The sequence below is a fragment of the Podarcis cretensis genome, assembly GCF_951804945.1.
Source record: "Podarcis cretensis genome assembly, chromosome: 12".
NCBI classification, from domain to species: Eukaryota; Metazoa; Chordata; class Lepidosauria; order Squamata; family Lacertidae; genus Podarcis; species Podarcis cretensis.
The window spans coordinates 37290876-37307702 of NC_137181.1; the positions used below are offsets into that span (position 1 = coordinate 37290876).

At 43.0% G+C, this 16827-nt stretch overlaps 1 protein-coding gene and 1 long non-coding RNA gene across 2 annotated transcripts in view; both read right to left on the reverse strand.

Moving 5' to 3' along the window:
* SKAP2 (src kinase associated phosphoprotein 2) overlaps positions 1–16827 on the reverse strand; it is a 104248-nt gene that overhangs the window by 53872 nt on the left and 33549 nt on the right. The window lies entirely within an intron of this gene.
* LOC307199398 lies at positions 1104–4082 on the reverse strand. The gene is made up of 3 exons (XR_013831970.1): positions 4056–4082; positions 3140–3214; positions 1104–1503 (listed from the first exon to the last, which is right to left on the reverse strand). It is a non-coding gene; the product is annotated as an uncharacterized lncRNA (long non-coding RNA).

A 16827-nucleotide genomic window follows, 5' to 3' on the forward strand; every position in this document is an offset into this window, starting at 1 on the left:
CTTTAAATAATAGTCCTTTGAAGATTTGTTACATAAGTAACATTAATTACACCTTAAGATTTAAGATAACATACACTATGAATAATTCTTGACATCTTTTATTAGTACTTAAAATCATCTTTCCTATACCAGGCATTGATGGACACCTGCCAGTTGTCAATTTATACCACTAGGGTGCTCCAGTAGTCAGCAGAATTGAGACAGAACTCTTGAAAGCACACATTTCCCCTCATTTTTTTTTTAAGCTTTACCATTTTACCATTGGTTGCCTCTTTGCTACACTTCAACAAATACTGCAAATAATTAAACAGTAATTAATTTTCTCCCTTTAGTTCCCATATGCTCCTTTTTCTACATCACAGTAGTTAAGAGAGGCATTGCATGGATTTTAAAGGATCAGATGGAGTGCAATTGCAAAGCAGGCAATTACCCAACTGTCAGCAAATTACAATGATCACCAAGAGCTCTTGGCATCCAGATCCAGGTTGGCATTGGGCAACATGAATAATCATTTCCCAGCATGACACTCTAGGCAATCATGTCATTCACAGCATTGTCTGCATGCTTTTGGGTTACTGGAGAGAAATTTCATCATCAACATGGAAAAGACTGGGGGAGTCTCTGGTTATGTCATCTGGCAAAGAGAGCAAGGACTTCTTTGCACAATCTGCTTAAATCAAACCTCATGGCTTCTTGTTTCCAAGGCATTGTAACAGTGCTGCTACAGCAGGCTAGCCATATATTCAAGCTGGTACTGCCATAATACATTACCTTTCATATCTTCTTTCCTTAACCCCCCCCAATGAAAAAGTACAATATTTCCGCCCTTCTACTATGAGGCGCAAGTTGAATAACTTCCCACAGTTATGAACCATTAACACCTTTTTGCTGAATACTGCCAATAACAACAAAGTTTCATTTGTGTATTGGTAATGCACTATTTATTTTGACAGGGTTCCACAAGTGGCTAAGCTTTTCCGAGTGGCCATGCACATAAGTAGTCAAATGACTGGTTGCATTTTTATTTATTTTTTGTGCTAGCCAAAGGCCACTGCAACATCCGAAGAAGGAAGAAGGGGGGGGGGGGACAGCAGTCGCTACATTTGCAGTAAAACCATGATCAAATCCACCAAAATTTCTTGTTATCCAGAATAAGAAGTAATTCTCAAATAAAATGTGCGAGTTAGATCTCAGAGCCTCTTTTGCAACTGACCGCTAGTCCATCCAGTTCTTTCCTCCTAATCTTCCTAGCTGCCGGGGCATAGAGAGCCACCTTATAAGTCACAGAGTCATCAGTATCACTCAGCAGCCATTTCACCCTGCAAATGAGGACGGTAAATTTCTCCTTCATCCCTACCCGTCAGGTAGCAAAAATTGTCTGGTCTGAGATTACTTTCATCAACATATGACTCCTTCTGCTCTTTTAAAGGCTGGTTGTGGGCTCTCTCCTTGTTTAAATGAGGATCAAATGAAAGCAAAGTAAGTCTTCCTTCATCAAATGTACTGTAAAGAAAGGGAAATAAGCAAGGATTGTGTTTTTCCCGTTTCCCATTTGCAACTTTTGTGACATACCTCGGGATGCGAATGGGATCCGTTCCGGAGTCCCGTTCGCTTCCCGAAGCAAACGTAACCCGTGTCCGCGTGTCGCGTTTCGGCGCGTCCGTGTATGTGCATGACATCATTTTGAGCGTCTGCGCAACCCGGAAATATTCATCCCAAAGCGTATTTATCCCAAGGTATGACTGTACTACAATACTTTCTGAAGGCTCAGGGCAGGTCACAGCATAAACATACAAAATACATAATAAAAACAAGAACAGAAGAAGTCAATAAACCCCTCTCTGATGACACATTTAAAAGGACATAGAATATTAATTAGCCAAAGGCCTGGTTGAAGATTTTTATTTTATTTTTTTGCCTGACGCCTATAGATGTTTAATGAAGGGCCCAGGCGAGCCTCCCCAGGGAGAGCATTCCACACACAGAGCTTTTAAAACACGTGATGTCCAACAGCTAAATCTTATAGGAGTCCATTTTCCCCTTCTTAAATAATCATATCCTTTGTAAAGCAAATATATACTCATTTGCCATGCTGCTTTAAAATGGTTGGTTCTGGGGCGAAAGTGCATGGCAGTGTTTTATCTGGACTGTGTAGCCCAAATGCCAACTTTAGTTGAATATAAATATGACGCCTCAAAAGGGGGACTTGTAGCAGCTGACAATCTTAAATCTAGCATGGCTAGAGGATAAAAAAATAATATGTCTGTAAGCTCCTATAATACCCACGACAAACTCATTAATATGAACGATGTTTGCTTCACAAGGCACACTATACACAGCACAAGGGATGCCGTCTTCATTTTGAGAAGCAAATCAGTAATCAATATTTGTAGAAGCAAGCTAATCCTTTGTAAAATCACTGGTTTAGTGATTGAAGAGTTTGCTCCATCTACACAGTTAATCCCTCTTCATCTGTTTGAGCCCTCTATTTATTTCAGCCACTTACAATGGTAGCTGTGTCAGATTAATACATCTCCACATGCTAAACATGCCTTGACAACTGACAAAAGCTTACTACTGTCAGGATAATCTCTACAAACACGGGGATTTTTCTTAGCGAGCCAGAAGGCAACATCCAGAAATCAAATGTTTGCAAAGGGTCTTAACTTCAAGTGACATGGCCTGCTCCCACATCACCAGTTACAGTAGCCACCTTACCACTGAATCTTTTTCTAGCCCTCGTGGACATTTTTTCTTTAAACTGGAAAGATGTGAAACTGCTTAAGTCATAGGAAGATTTTTTATTTTTTACCAAAGCAAATACTTCATATAAGAGATGAGCCTCCAGATGAACTCTCATCAATCCCAACCTCTCCAGCCATTCCATTTGGAGGTGATGGGAGTTATCTGGAGGGCAACACATAGATGACTGGTTTACGGCATGTAAAAAACTTTTTAACTATGCATGTCAGGGGGTTGGAGTAGATGACCCTCGGGATCCCTTCCAACTTGGCTATTCTATGATTCGATTGAGGGACAACCTTAAAAAGAAAAGAACAATAACCAAAATTAAACTAAAATCCTGAAAGTTTGCCACCAACAGAATTCATGCAAATGATGCCTACAACATTTGACCTACTTCTTTTCCTTGAGAAACCTGGCATGGCAAAAGTTATTTCAAGATAATGGCACTTGTTCTAGATTAAAGATTGCCCTGTAAAACAAAACAGCATAAACTCCTGAGCTGAGGATGGACCCTAAGGGAAGAGGCTGCAAACTGTCACAAAAAGGAAGCAAACCAATAATTCCTGCAAAACAAAAATGCATTGCAAATTCATTCAAGAGTCGAAAACCATGTCAGATTAAAGCAAACACATTAGGTCAGTGTTTCTCAAACTTGGGTCCCCAACTGTCAGTGGACTACAACTCCCATCATCCCTTGCTAGCAGGACAGGGATGATGGGATAATGTAGGCCAACAACAGCTGGGGACCAAAGTTTGAGAAACACTGCTTGGGGATTGTATGTTACCAAGGTGCAGTGAACACATTGCACAGTCTCACATACTGCATAGTGCTTGCTTACAAATGAGCTTTCATGCTTGTACACTTTCCCTTGGTCCTCCAGCCCTAACCTTCCTCCTCTGCAGGTGTGGAACATCTCATGTGGGTGTCCACGGTTGGAAGAGTGGCCAGTCAGCACAACAACCCTCTGATTTCCTGGTGTGCTTTCATTTGGGCTACAGAGATTGGCATAGGTGAGATGAGCACACAAGACTGAGGGCAGGCAGCCATTGGGGCTCTCTACATCACGAAGTGACACACCTGCGAGTCTGAACCCTCCTCTGAAACCTAGAGTTCTTTTCCTCGGTTTTTGGAAAGAACTTCGTTGCATGATGTGAATGAGGTTGCAGGGAGTAAAAGCAAAGTTTATCATCATTACAGATCTATAAATATTGCTGTTGGGGTGTGTGTGTGATTTGGGGGGGGCTTCTTTCTCCCCCCTTCACATTTTTACACAAATCTCTCTCCCAGATTACAACCAGAAGCAGCTCACCCAGTGAGGCGAAGATGTACTCATAGCTCCTTGCAGCAGGAGCACCACTGTCACTCACCACCTCATGAGACACTATGGGCTCTGCCCCAATGCTAGAACAGAAAAGTGGAGTAGAGCAACAAAGGAGAATGGTGAAATCCTGAGACAAATACCTGAGGTACCTCAGATTGCTAATTATCCTAACAGGGATGGCTAATCTGTGGGTCTCACTATGTTACTGGCCTCCAACTCCCATCAGCTTGAGCCAGAACAGTCAGTCAGACCTGTATTCCAACAACATCTGGGAGGACCACAGATTGGCCACCTCTCCCTTGTTCTAGAAGATTCTCTTCTTTCACCCAAAATATCCCACCATTTACACAAATGACCTCAACTCTAATAACAAAAATGGGCACTGTTAAGGAAGTGGAAGCAACTGACAAACAATGTGTAGCCCGCACAGCAATTGTATGTTATTTGAGCAGCCTTGTCCCTGGCGTTCCTCAGGAATTCTAAGAAACACCCCCCCCCCAAAAAAAAAAAATGGTTGCAGTTTTGAAAAGTTCAATCTGCCATCTTGATTCAAAATGGCACCCGATAGTAACCAAACACAGATGAAAACCTGCTCCTTACTCTCAGGAGCCATCGCGTGAAATTTAGTTACACTATCTGAAGAAATGTCCAAAAGTATAGCAAACAGACAAGTTTCCAAGATATATAGTACATATACACACACACACACAGAGAGAGAGAGAGAGAGAGAGAGAGAGAGTTAGTTTTACTATTTTCACATGAATACAAGCAACAAGTAGAAGATTAAGAAAAATGTTAAAAGACTAGCAAGGTTTATTCTGTGACTTGGAGAAACATAAGGTGCCCATAAAATGTGTGTTCCATCTCCTTTTAACATGACTCCTATATAAGGGAGTTTCAGTCTTGCTGATGACTTATGGGTTTTTACATAGCTCTACCAGACAGATGTTCATGCTTAAGGCCTGGCTGTAAGACGGAAAGAGGGGAAACAGCTGGAATGAGCAGCAAGCACCAGCAAGCCAAGTGACAAAAGAGAATGCTGAAATCCTGAGGCAAACCGCAAGCAAGAGGAAAACACCATCTGAAGGATTGTTTGAAGGTGCCTGCTATTCTAGAAATTTATCTCTTCCCCTCGTCCATCCAAGTTACACAAGCATTCACACCTGCCTCCTCCTCTTCTAATAAAACTGGCCATTAGAAATGCCGAAGCGGGAATATCTATGTTTCCCCCTTCTGGTTCGCTGTTTCCATATGGCGATAAGGATATGAAACAGAACCCAGCACATGAAACCATGTCCAAAGCCTTCATGAAAAACAAACAGTTTACACATTAAAAGAACTTGCTCAAGTTAGTATCAAGAGAAATATGCAGAATGAATGCTGGACGCCATATACCCTGGCAACATTTAACAACATTACATGTGCCAACAGCATGGAAAAGATGAGCATCCTTTTCAGCTCCTGGGAGATTGCTAAATGCTGCATATATTTTTATATCCCCCCTCTCCCCTTGTGCAAGCAGAAGGAACACAAAATATTTGTTTAATATGCACAGATACTCAGGATCCCCATTCTGAGCAAAGTATGAACTTCGTACTAATTGCAAGCAGGTTTTTTATATTCTTCAGTACACTAGTTTTTGGTACATAACTATATTTAAGTACCAAATAAGAATATTGCTAACGTTTCAAAGCCATCATTAACTGGCCTTCCCCAGGTCCTACTGTTGTACCGATGTTTGCCATCCTGATGCACCTGAAACTTTCTCAATCTTCTAATAAGGATCAGAAGTGAAGTCACCTGTTGGTCCTAGTCCAACATCCTGTTCCCACAGTGGCTAACCACATGCCTATGGGGTGCCCCAAAGAAGGACCTGAGTGCAGCAACCCTCTGGCCAGTTGTGACCCCCAGCAAATAGCCATCCAAGTTGGTGGCCATTGCAACATCTTCTGGAAGCAAACTGCCACAATCTTATGATTGCATCTCAGCAGAGTTGGAAGGGACCCCGTGGATCATCTAGTCCAGGGGTCAGCAACCTTTTTCAGCTGTGGGCTGGTCCACCGTCCCTCAGACCATGTGGTGGACCGGATTATAATTTGAAAAAATATATGAACGAATTCCTATGCCCCACAAATAACCCAGAGGTGCATTTTGAAGAAAAGGACACATTCTACTCACGTAAAAACACGCTGATTACCGGACCGTACGCAGGCTGAATTGAGAAGGCGATTGGGCCTGATCCTGCCCCCGGGCCTTAGGTTGCCTACCCCTGTTCTAGTCCAACTCCCTGCAATGCATGCATATGCACCCACATGGCGATCAAACCAATGACCTTGGCGTCAAAAATAAGATAAAAAAAGAATGATAAATGCAAACATGGTTGAGCAGGGATTCAAAGCCGAAAGCACCACCTATTGCACACTATTCACTATTTAGACTGCTCAGAAGTAAGTCTACTGATTTCAGTGGGACTAACTCCCAGCTAAGTAGGATGGCAGCCTTAATCACGTATAACTTTCCCTGAATATGTGCCCACTAAACAGAACCATTTAATATCCATTTCAGTGGTTCGTAGTCAGGTATTCTTTTCCTCAGTGTCAGGACTTCTTATGCAAAAGTTGGCACTTGAATTTTCTGGCTTTTGTATTCTTTCCACACCTCTTCTTTCCCTTTTGTTTCATGTGCGTGAAACTATAAGCTGTTGTTTGAATTTGAAAACTGCCGTAAGTGCATTGGAAGAAAGGCAATATATAAATATAAAGAAAGAAAGAAAAAGAACAAGCAGTGTGAGAAGTTCTTGCTTCCCAGATCCCCAAAGGACCTCGGAAGAAACCCGATAAGCACTTTCCCCCTTGTCAATCAAGAAAAAAATCTGGCTGACTAAGCGGTTTTTGTGCTTTTCCACTTACCACCTCTGCAAGATGCCATAAGGCAGAGAATCCTGGGTTAAAAGGACAGAATTCCATTTTTATGAATGGAAACTAAGGGGGGGGGCAGAGTTACCTAACTCAAAATAGGCAAACAACTGTACAGTCCTCCTTTCCTTTCACACAACAGACAAAGGCCAAACACGTTTTCTAAAAGTGGCAACATATACATTATCAAAATAAAATATTCCCAAGGCTCGATTACTGCACGTTCAGAGTTAAGCAAAGAGGTGTTTTTTTTACTGAGTGAACTAAAGCAAATTCATCATTCTCTAGGCAAAGGAGGGAAATTCTAGCAAGATGCAGCCCTTGAAACTAGCACTAAAATTAGCAGATACTAAAGGCATAATTAGATGACCACTTACAAGACAGCAGTTTCGTTGTACTGAATAGGAGAATACCACTATGTGCAATATGCAATATGACCCTTCAGAGTCGTTTATGCTATAATTTGCTGCTCCATATCGCCGTACATTTTATTAAACTCTCAAAATGCTTCATTTTTTTGCCCAAAGATCAAAATGCATTTGCATTATTTATCTATTCCCCATCCCCCACACAAAGCATCCACACTTTCTGGGCTTTTTTTCCCATTTTTTTTCATTTTCTCAGCAAAATAATAACTCTTTGGACCTTGCAGGCAGCCAAGTATCAGGCTTTAACCATCTGTCAACTGGCTTGGATTCAGCAAGCATGCTCCCATAGTTTGGGCTCTAATTGTGTTTAATGCTGCACTAATTATTTCAATGGGGAATAATCTTGTACAGTCAAAGTTGACTCATTTTATAAACTGGAAGCTCCTCAGCTATAAATTGGCAGGTCTCATCCTTCATTTCTCCTAAGCGTTGTGCCAAGGGGGAATAAGTATATGGTTGCTCTGTGACCAAATGTCATGTGCTGGGCAGAAACATTGATCCTGGCTATTAATCACTCCACAAGCCCTCCCAGTAATCAAAGGGCACAGCTGCAGTGATATATGACCAATGTCAAAGCAGAAAGCCCTTTACAAGACTGCATGCCTACCAGCTGATGGCCAGTATGTAGTACAGTGTGCACACTAGCCAGCCCAAAATGCCCAGGCTAATTAATCACCACCTCTAACTGTTCATACTATCATTAAACACCTTTATTGGCTGAATTATCTGAGGATTCTTACCCCGTAATTGCTTAGGTCTGGAAGCTATGAACCTTCTCACCTGGATACACAGAGCTGACTATTACCTGCTCTGGACCACCCCCTGGCCTTTCATTCTCTCCTCGGAAGAGTTTGCTGACCCAGCAGTGAACCAGTGACGAGGAGAAAATTGGATACCTTTCCAACCGATCTTAGGATGGTTCAGTTTATTGGGAGAACTAAATAATGCCGGGGAGGTGGGGACGGGGGGGGGGGGAATAATTGGATGAGCTTTAAAAATCTACTCATTGGGACTTCTATTCTCAGGGGGCATGAATGCCAAGTGCAGAAGTCAGAGGTGCCAACTTAAATTAAATATCGTGGGGGCCCAGGTAAGCCCTGCCCCACATAACTGATCACATGACGCAGTGCACACACACTATTTGAATGGGCATTCCCATCATCTTTGTGGGGGCCCAGCACCCTCAGATATTTTATTGTGGGGGCCAAAGCCCCCACTGCCCTTAGGAGTTGACTACATTTTTTAAAACCTGAAAGCCAAAGAAATGAAGATTACAACGAATGCATCGATTCAGGCCAGAATCTGTCTGCCAGAACCAACTCAAGGCATCAGCACCAGCACTAAAGACTAAATGACTCCGCAATGCTGGTTATCACTTGCTGCAGATCTGGAGAAGGGCTGTAGCTCAGTGGTAGAGCATCAGGTCCAATCCCTGTTATATCCAGAAAGGAATGGTAGAGGACCCTGACTGAAACCCTGGAGAGCTACTGTCAATCAGTCCGGATGATACTGAGTCAAATGGACTCAATGGTTTGACTCAGTATAGGGCAGCTACCTGGCCCAACATTTACAGAGTTAAAAATACTGGATTCTTTTCATAACATCTCCCTTTGAATGCACTTGGGTTTATATGGAGCAACCACTAGTTCCATTTTAGAAGACATAAAGAAAATTGTGACAACCCAATAATTTGAAACCCATGGTTCTTATTCATTTCCTGTTACGTGATTCTTGACAACTAGCAAAAAGTTGAGTTTCGCCAAACGAATCAATTCAGTTTTGAATGAATCACAACGTGCAGCTCCTTGTGAAACCAATATTCAGGACACCGGTTATGGATACCTTAAGAGCCACGGTAATCAATGAAGAGACTGTTTTGGAAGCAAACAACAGGTGGAGGCAAACAGCATTCTGGAAAGAGTTGAAGGCATTACCATAGATGTGTCATTGCTTGTGGTATACACACTTATTGCTATGGCCCCACTATCATCTCTGGTCAAAATAGAACACACATAAATTGTTTTTCAAAAACTTGCCTGGCCAAAAAAAATGATGTGCTTGCATACCATGGTCAATGATGCTTGCTCCATTCTACATAAATATTGTCTCTCTACAAACAGCTTGCAGTAAAAGAGGAACCCCAAAAATATTGTATGGGATTAGAACTGATTAGTCAAAGAATGCCAATAAAGGCAATACACTCATACCTTAGTTGTTGAACGCCACCTTGGTACTCGTATGTTGCGGCTCCCAAACAATCGAAACCCGGAAGTGAGTGTTCCAGTTTTTGAACCTTTTCTTAGAAGCCAAACATCTGATGTGGCTTCCGCTATTGTTTCCAGGATGCCTGCGCAATCAGAAGCTGTGCCTTGGTTTCTGCACATTTTGGAAGTCAGATAGACTTCCAGAATGCATTCTATTTGAAAACCAAGGTATGACTGTACAGAACTGTAACTGCACTGGCAGAGACTCTCCTCCCTGGAAGAGAGGGGAGTGGTTGTGGGCGGGAGCCCGAGCTCCACCCCTAGCAGGGGGCGTTAGCCCCTGCCTCCCCCATTCACCTGCTGGCGCCCACACCCATCGGCAGGCACCCAACCAGGTGCCTCCAAGGGGGTGTTTACAGCAGCCTATATGCTGCGGCACCAGCCCCTCCTCGGCCTCATTTCCTCTCCGTCGTCCCGTCGCGAGGGCTAGGTGTGGCCATCGCCTATGCCTTCAATTTTTGGGTATTCCGTTAAAGGAATCCAGCGGTCGTGTACTCTGTCCGATGCCTGCTTGGCGGGAGGCCATGGCACGACCCTCGGTGACATCAGGGGAGAGCCTATAGTTGGATTAGCATCAACAGGCTCCACCTACTGGTGAATAAACCCCCTTGTTTTAGACATCCAATGCCTAAGCCAATACCTTTCCACTGCTGTAATCAATAAGGTTGTGGCCTTTTCTTGCCCATTAACCTTATATCACGTGTCCTTGTGTATTCTTTCCACATTGCGGGGGTCGGGTCCTCGAACCACAATAAGGGTTGAGCTTTTCTTCTGCTCAAATCCAATGTACTGAGCTGGAGTGAGAGCAGGCCACAATGTTATGGAATAACCACATTCAAACACAGATTTTGGCACTGCAGACAAGGATTTTTAACAGACTGACACCATTGTCGGGGAAGGGGGAAATATGATGGTGAAATGAGGATCCACAGCACTGTCCCTTCTCAAACCCTGCAGTGTAGAAAGTGGCAGCACTTTATTTTCCCCTTGTTGACATTAGAAGGGGCAAAGCTGACATTAGAAGGGGCTCAGAGAGAAGTAAACCAGGCCTACTGTGGGGTAAAGGTAGACCGGAAGTTACAAGAAAGGAAGTAGCACATATACATACTGTGCCTACCATTCATGAACCCAAAGCCCAAAATGTGGAGAACCACTGGCCTGTGACCCAGTTGTGGCCCACAGCGCACTGAAATCACAGAACTATAGAGTTGGAAGGGACCCAGAGAGTCATCTAATCCAAACCCCTGCAGTGCAGGAATCTCAGCTAAAGCATCCATGGCAGATGGCCATCCAACCTTTGCTTAAAAACCTCCAAGGAAGGAGAGTCCACAATCTCCCAAGGGAGGCCGTTCCACTGTCAATCAGAGCTGCAATTAATTGATTAGTGTGTTGTGTAGTGTAGTCCCCCTCCCTTTTAATGCACTTTTGCTGCTTCTGTCTTCCTTTCTAGGCAGCAATTCAATAGGTTAAGCCATTTCTGGTATGAAAATACAATTATGGAAAAAACTTCATCATGACCGTACTCTCTATTGTGTTATGCCATGCCCCGCAAGGCAGCCATTTTGTGACTGGCACTCCCGAGCACTCTCTAGAAATTCAAAATGTGCCCCTTGGTTGAAAAAGGCTGGTGACTCCCTGGGTCTAAACTTACTGGCAAGGCAAAACTTACTCCGGGAAGAGCTGACCCAAGACATTTTGGCACCTATGGCAGATCCCAAAATGGCGTCCTATTCCCTGCCAGGGAAGAAGGGGTCAGATAATAATAATAATAATAATAATAATAATAATAATAATAATAATTTATAATTTATACCCCACCCATCTGGCTGGGTTTCCCCAGCCACTCTGGGCGGCTACCAAAAGAATAAAAAAGTGATAAAATATCAAACATTAAAAGCTTCCCTAAACAGGGCTGCCTTCAGATGTCTTCTAAAAGTCAGATAGTTGTTTATTTTCTTGACTTCTGATGGGAGGGCATTCCACAGGGTGGGCGCCACTGCCAAAAGGCCCTCTGCCTGGTTCCCTATAACCTCAGTTCTAGCAATGAGGGAACCGCCAGAAGGCCCTTGGAGCTGGACCTCAGTGTTTGGACTGAACGATGGGGGTGGAAATGCTCCTTCAGGTATACCAGGCTGAGGCTGTTTTGGGCTTTAAAGGACAGCATCAACACTTTGAATTGTGCTCAGGAATGTACTGGGAGCCAATGTAGGTCTTTCAGGACTGGTGTTATATGGTCCCAGTATCCAGGTTATTGAGCAAAGGGCTTTCCCATTTACTGCTTCCTGGTGCTTTTAACTGGAGAGGCCAGAGGTTAAACCATAGACTCCTGGAATGTACAGCATGTGCTCTATAGGTACGTTCATTTCAGGCATGAATTTTACCCGCGATCCTTGACATTTAAAGCATCTCTTCTAAGTACCAGGAGCATGAGGAAACTTAGTATGGGGAGCAGGGGGCGAGATGAAACTTTCCCCAACAATTTGTAGGTATCGAGAAAAGATTTCAGAACCTCAAACTTTAATGAAAGCTGAAAATTACTTTTCGGCAATCTGACAGAGAATTCGAAGAAGAATTTTTTTTAGATAAATTACCTGGCGACAAAAAGTGCTTTGAGATCTTCGCACCCAAAGTAGGAAGTGCTTTTAAGACAATTAAATTATTTCGCTTCGGGCTCTGTCTTTTCAATTTGAGCTAATGACACCATTTAAGGATGGTCCATTTAACTGAGGGTCTTTTGCGAGGCAGACAGACAGAAGGCAATCTGGAAGTGTTTGGTAGGATTTTTCCATATTTCAGAATTTAATACTGAAAGGTTTCCATCAAATTCTCCCATTCAAACATTCATCACCAGAATGAAAGTATAATCTCACAAGATAAATGTGTGGCGGGTTTTAAAGAAGTTTCTCCCACAATTTTTTTTTTTTCTTCCCTCAAAAAGGAATCAATTTCATCCTAATGGCAATTATGCCACTGTGGAATAATAACAGTATCAAGTTGGCTCAGTCTTTCCTCCTGCCTCTAGAGTGCGCCCAAATCACTCCTATTACTTCTGGCTTCAAGACCAAATTTCCTGTTTCTACTCTATCAACATGTATATTAGTTTAGAGTTTCTAAAAGGAAGAGACTGCCAGTCCTGTGCCAGGCATTTACCATAGGATACATACCCTCCAACATTTCTCGGATGAAAATAGTAATAATATTCAATAATACTAATTTAATAATAATAATAATAATACTTTTACTATTTATACCCCGCCCATCTGACTGGGTCGCCCCAGTCACTGTGGGCAGCTTCTAATATATATAAAAACAGAATAAAACATTAAACATTTAAAAAACCTTCCCTATATAGACATACCTTGGAAGTGGAACAGAATCCGTTCCGGAAGTCTATTTGACTTCCAAAACGCTGAACTTCCAAGGCACGGCTTCTGATTGGCTGCAGGAGCATCCCACAGCCAATCGGAAGCCATGCCGGACATTCGTCTTCCAAAAATCATTTGAAAACCGGAACAATCGCTTCTGGTTTTCAATTATTCGGGAGCCGAAATGTTTGAGTTTACAGGCATTTGGCTTCCGAGGTTCCACTGTACAAGACTGCCTTCAGGCGGCTCAGGGGTCGGATAACTCCATAGCCTCCAACATTTCTCCAATGTAAACAGGGATGCCCTAAGGAAAAGCAGGACATTCTGGGATCGAATCAGAAAACAGGACTGCTTCTGTAAATCCAGCACTGTCCTGGGAAAATAAGGACACTTGGAGGGTCTGAGGACAGTGACAATCGTATGCTTCTTCAAAGCACTTGTGTTGCATCTGCTCTTCTGATTATCCGGGAATCCAAACAGACGCATCATCACCAGGGTGTTTCGCATCCACACACAGTGCAGTGGAAAACCTAAGCCCCATGTGCCCTGTTCCCAAATGTTGTCCCTTGCTTCAGAGCACAACAGCCCTGCTCTGAAATGCATAAAGAGCTCCACCGTCCGTTAAGGTTTATGTACTTGCTTTTTTCCCCCTACCTGCAAACACCACAGTGTTCCTTTCTTGTAACTGCTGAGGAGAAACAAGCATACGTAGCAATTTCATGAGCACATCGCACCACCCACAGCATTGCGAATACAACAGAGCAGCTATTAAGCAGAAGTCCAGATTAACATGAAAGAGAAGATGAGGTGTTTTCTCCTGTCAGCAGTGGGAGAGCCCTGCTGCTAGTATGTGCCGCACTACATCATTGCCAGCATCTGCCTGCTCATGTAAAAACATGAAAGTTGCTGATTCTGAGGCAGGCTGAAATTAAAATGTGTTTCTCCCCCACCACACACACACACACAATTCACCAATACCTCCAACTGCATCATGGCTCCAGTCTGGTCTCGATTCAACTTGATTAACGCTTGGCGTTTTCACTTTGCAGTGATTAAAAAAATAGGTTTGCTCAGGATGCAAGAACTCTTATTTAAAACACCACAGACGATGCAGTTCCAGGTGTCATGCAATTACTATTGGGATGTGCCAAATTTGTTGTTGTTGTTTATAGAACACCGGGTAAAACAGAAAAATCGGAAGTGCATATACGTACACACAGAAGGCAAGGAGCCATTGCAGTATAGCGGTTTAAGAGTGCTGGACTAGGAGCTGGAAGACCAGGGTTCAAATCCCTACTCAGATATGAAGCTCACTGAGTGAATTTGGGCCAGTCACTGGCTCTTATCGTAGGCCTACCTTATAGGATTTGTTGTGAGAATAAAATAGGAGGGGTGCAAAGCATGAATGCCACCTTGAGCTCCTTGAAGGAAAGGTAAGAAATAAATCAAATAAACAAATGAATAACCACCTGCAGATATGGCCACGGCTGTTTAAAGGAAAGCCAGTCCCACCCTCCGACATAGCATGGCCTCAGAGGGTATTCAGTAATGTAAACTGCTACTTTTCTGCGTTGCACTACTTTCAAACGTGGCACAGTTTGCTCCTCGGTCTACAAGCAATCCCAATACCATTTGGGGCTCTTGGATGCTCCTGATTCCGCCTTGTACAGCTAGTGCCACATCCTCGTAGCACATTCAGTAGCTTCAGAGTCTTTGGTGGTTGCCATCAAAATGTACAGAAGTGCTTAAAGGGATCACAAGTTACAAAATAAGTGAAAACCTCAAGGTTAATGACAATTACAAAAATACAGCAGGGAGCTCCTTAGGATGAACGTGATCGAACACCATTCGCATGAGAACATAATGTGATTTTGCTGAAGGAGATACCAAGAGCCACCCAAATCTGCCTTCTCCAACCTCACACCGTCCAGATGTTTTGGAATGCAGCTCCCATCAGCCCCGGACATCTGCAGGGCACCAGGTTAGCAAGGCTGACCTAGTACATCATCCTGTCTTCAACAGCCAGCCAGAGGCCTCTGGGAACTAACAAGATGATTGTGAGTATGATAGCAGTTCCCTGTTTGTCCACACCATCTGGCATTCAGAAATATGGTGCCTCCGTTTATGGAGTCTTCATTTAGTTATCATAGCTAATAGCTGTTGATAGACCCACCCTCCATGAACGTATCTAACCCTTTTTGATGTCATCTAAGCCAGTGGCCATCACCACATATTGTGGTAATGAATGCCATAAGTCAATTATGTGTTGTGTGACAAGTGCTTCCTTTTTCTCAGTCCTAAACCTTCTGCCAACTGACTTCATTAAATGGTGCTGAATTCTAGCATTGTGTGAGAGACTCCAATTTCTTACCAAACATTTTCTTCACAGCACTCGTTGTTTCATATAATTTTGACTATGCTTTCCCTTATTTTACTTTTTTAAAAATACGAACTAAAAAAGGTCCAAATGCCTTTCCTCGAAGGAGACCGGTATGCAAATAAAAACCAGATGGCATTAATGGAAGTCAGCAGAACAGAGCAGAAAAGTGATTCCTGACATAAAAATAACCACAAAAGAATATATAAGAGCATTGCAAAGGTTTACAATAGGCGTACCAGTCCACCTACCTGGATGGATTGAACAATGACATTTTGCATAAGGAACTATAACTTGTCCCAGCCAAGTGGAATTTTATTATTTATTATGACATTTATATCCTTTTCTTACTTTGGTGAAATTCAACACCCAACTCAAGTGTTTTCATGGGTTGCTATTTTAACTTCATATTAAAGTCTTGAAAATTAAAAAAATAAGATTAAAAAAACCAGTACTAACTTGGAAGCATAATTGTAAAATTCTATTGTGTGTTATATAAACTAGTGACATGCCCACCAATCAGCAGGAGGGGTGGTGCTTGCAGTACGGTCCAGCTTGCCATTTTAGAAAATGGATTTTCCAAACGGCAGAGCGATAGGACTGGTCAAATGCTGTCAAAAAGCAATTCTGCTACTCAAGAGACTTTCTCTTATTACTTTTCCCTAGGGGGTGGGTCAAAAGAGGCGCATGCCTTATACACACACACACACACACACACACACGTGTCTCCAACAGCCACTGAACTTACTAGGAGTTCACCATGCTGTTTCCGTTTTATATCTCCAGGCAAGGCTAGACTGCCTTCCCCAGAGGAGCCATCCTTTCCTCCATTTTGCTCTCCCTGTCACCCAGTAGCTTCTCTGCTCATCTCCAGATAAACCCAGTGGCTATTCTGTTTCAGACGGCATTTGGGGACGCAGGAGGAAGGTGAGCTAATCTCACTAAAGCTGTCATAATAAATGGAATGAAATATGCGTTAGAAAGCTCTGCCTTTGAAGGTCTGGAAACAACAAGAGGCCTCATGAACACACCTGTATACATGTTTGTGCATGCCTACCCAGACAGCCACCTCTCTCACAGCAACACTGTTCAAATGTCTGAAGAAAGGCCCAGGATTTGCTCCCCTGGCACAGATAGTCAGCACTGTCAAAACTGACAGTGCTGACTATGTTGGCACTGTGCAAGAAGTGGTTCCCGATTCAGTGCTAGGAAGGATGTTTGAGGTCCCAGAAACTGTACACAGACCCCTTTTCCTCCCACATGTGGTTCATAATCCAAAAGATGGTGCATTAATGCAGTTCTGCCGATGTATCATCCTTGTTCATTCAGGGAAACTGTCCTCTGAAGAGAACATAACAAACATCTGAAATCAGAAATCTTCAGTTATTTTTGCTCGCAAAAGACAAGGTGG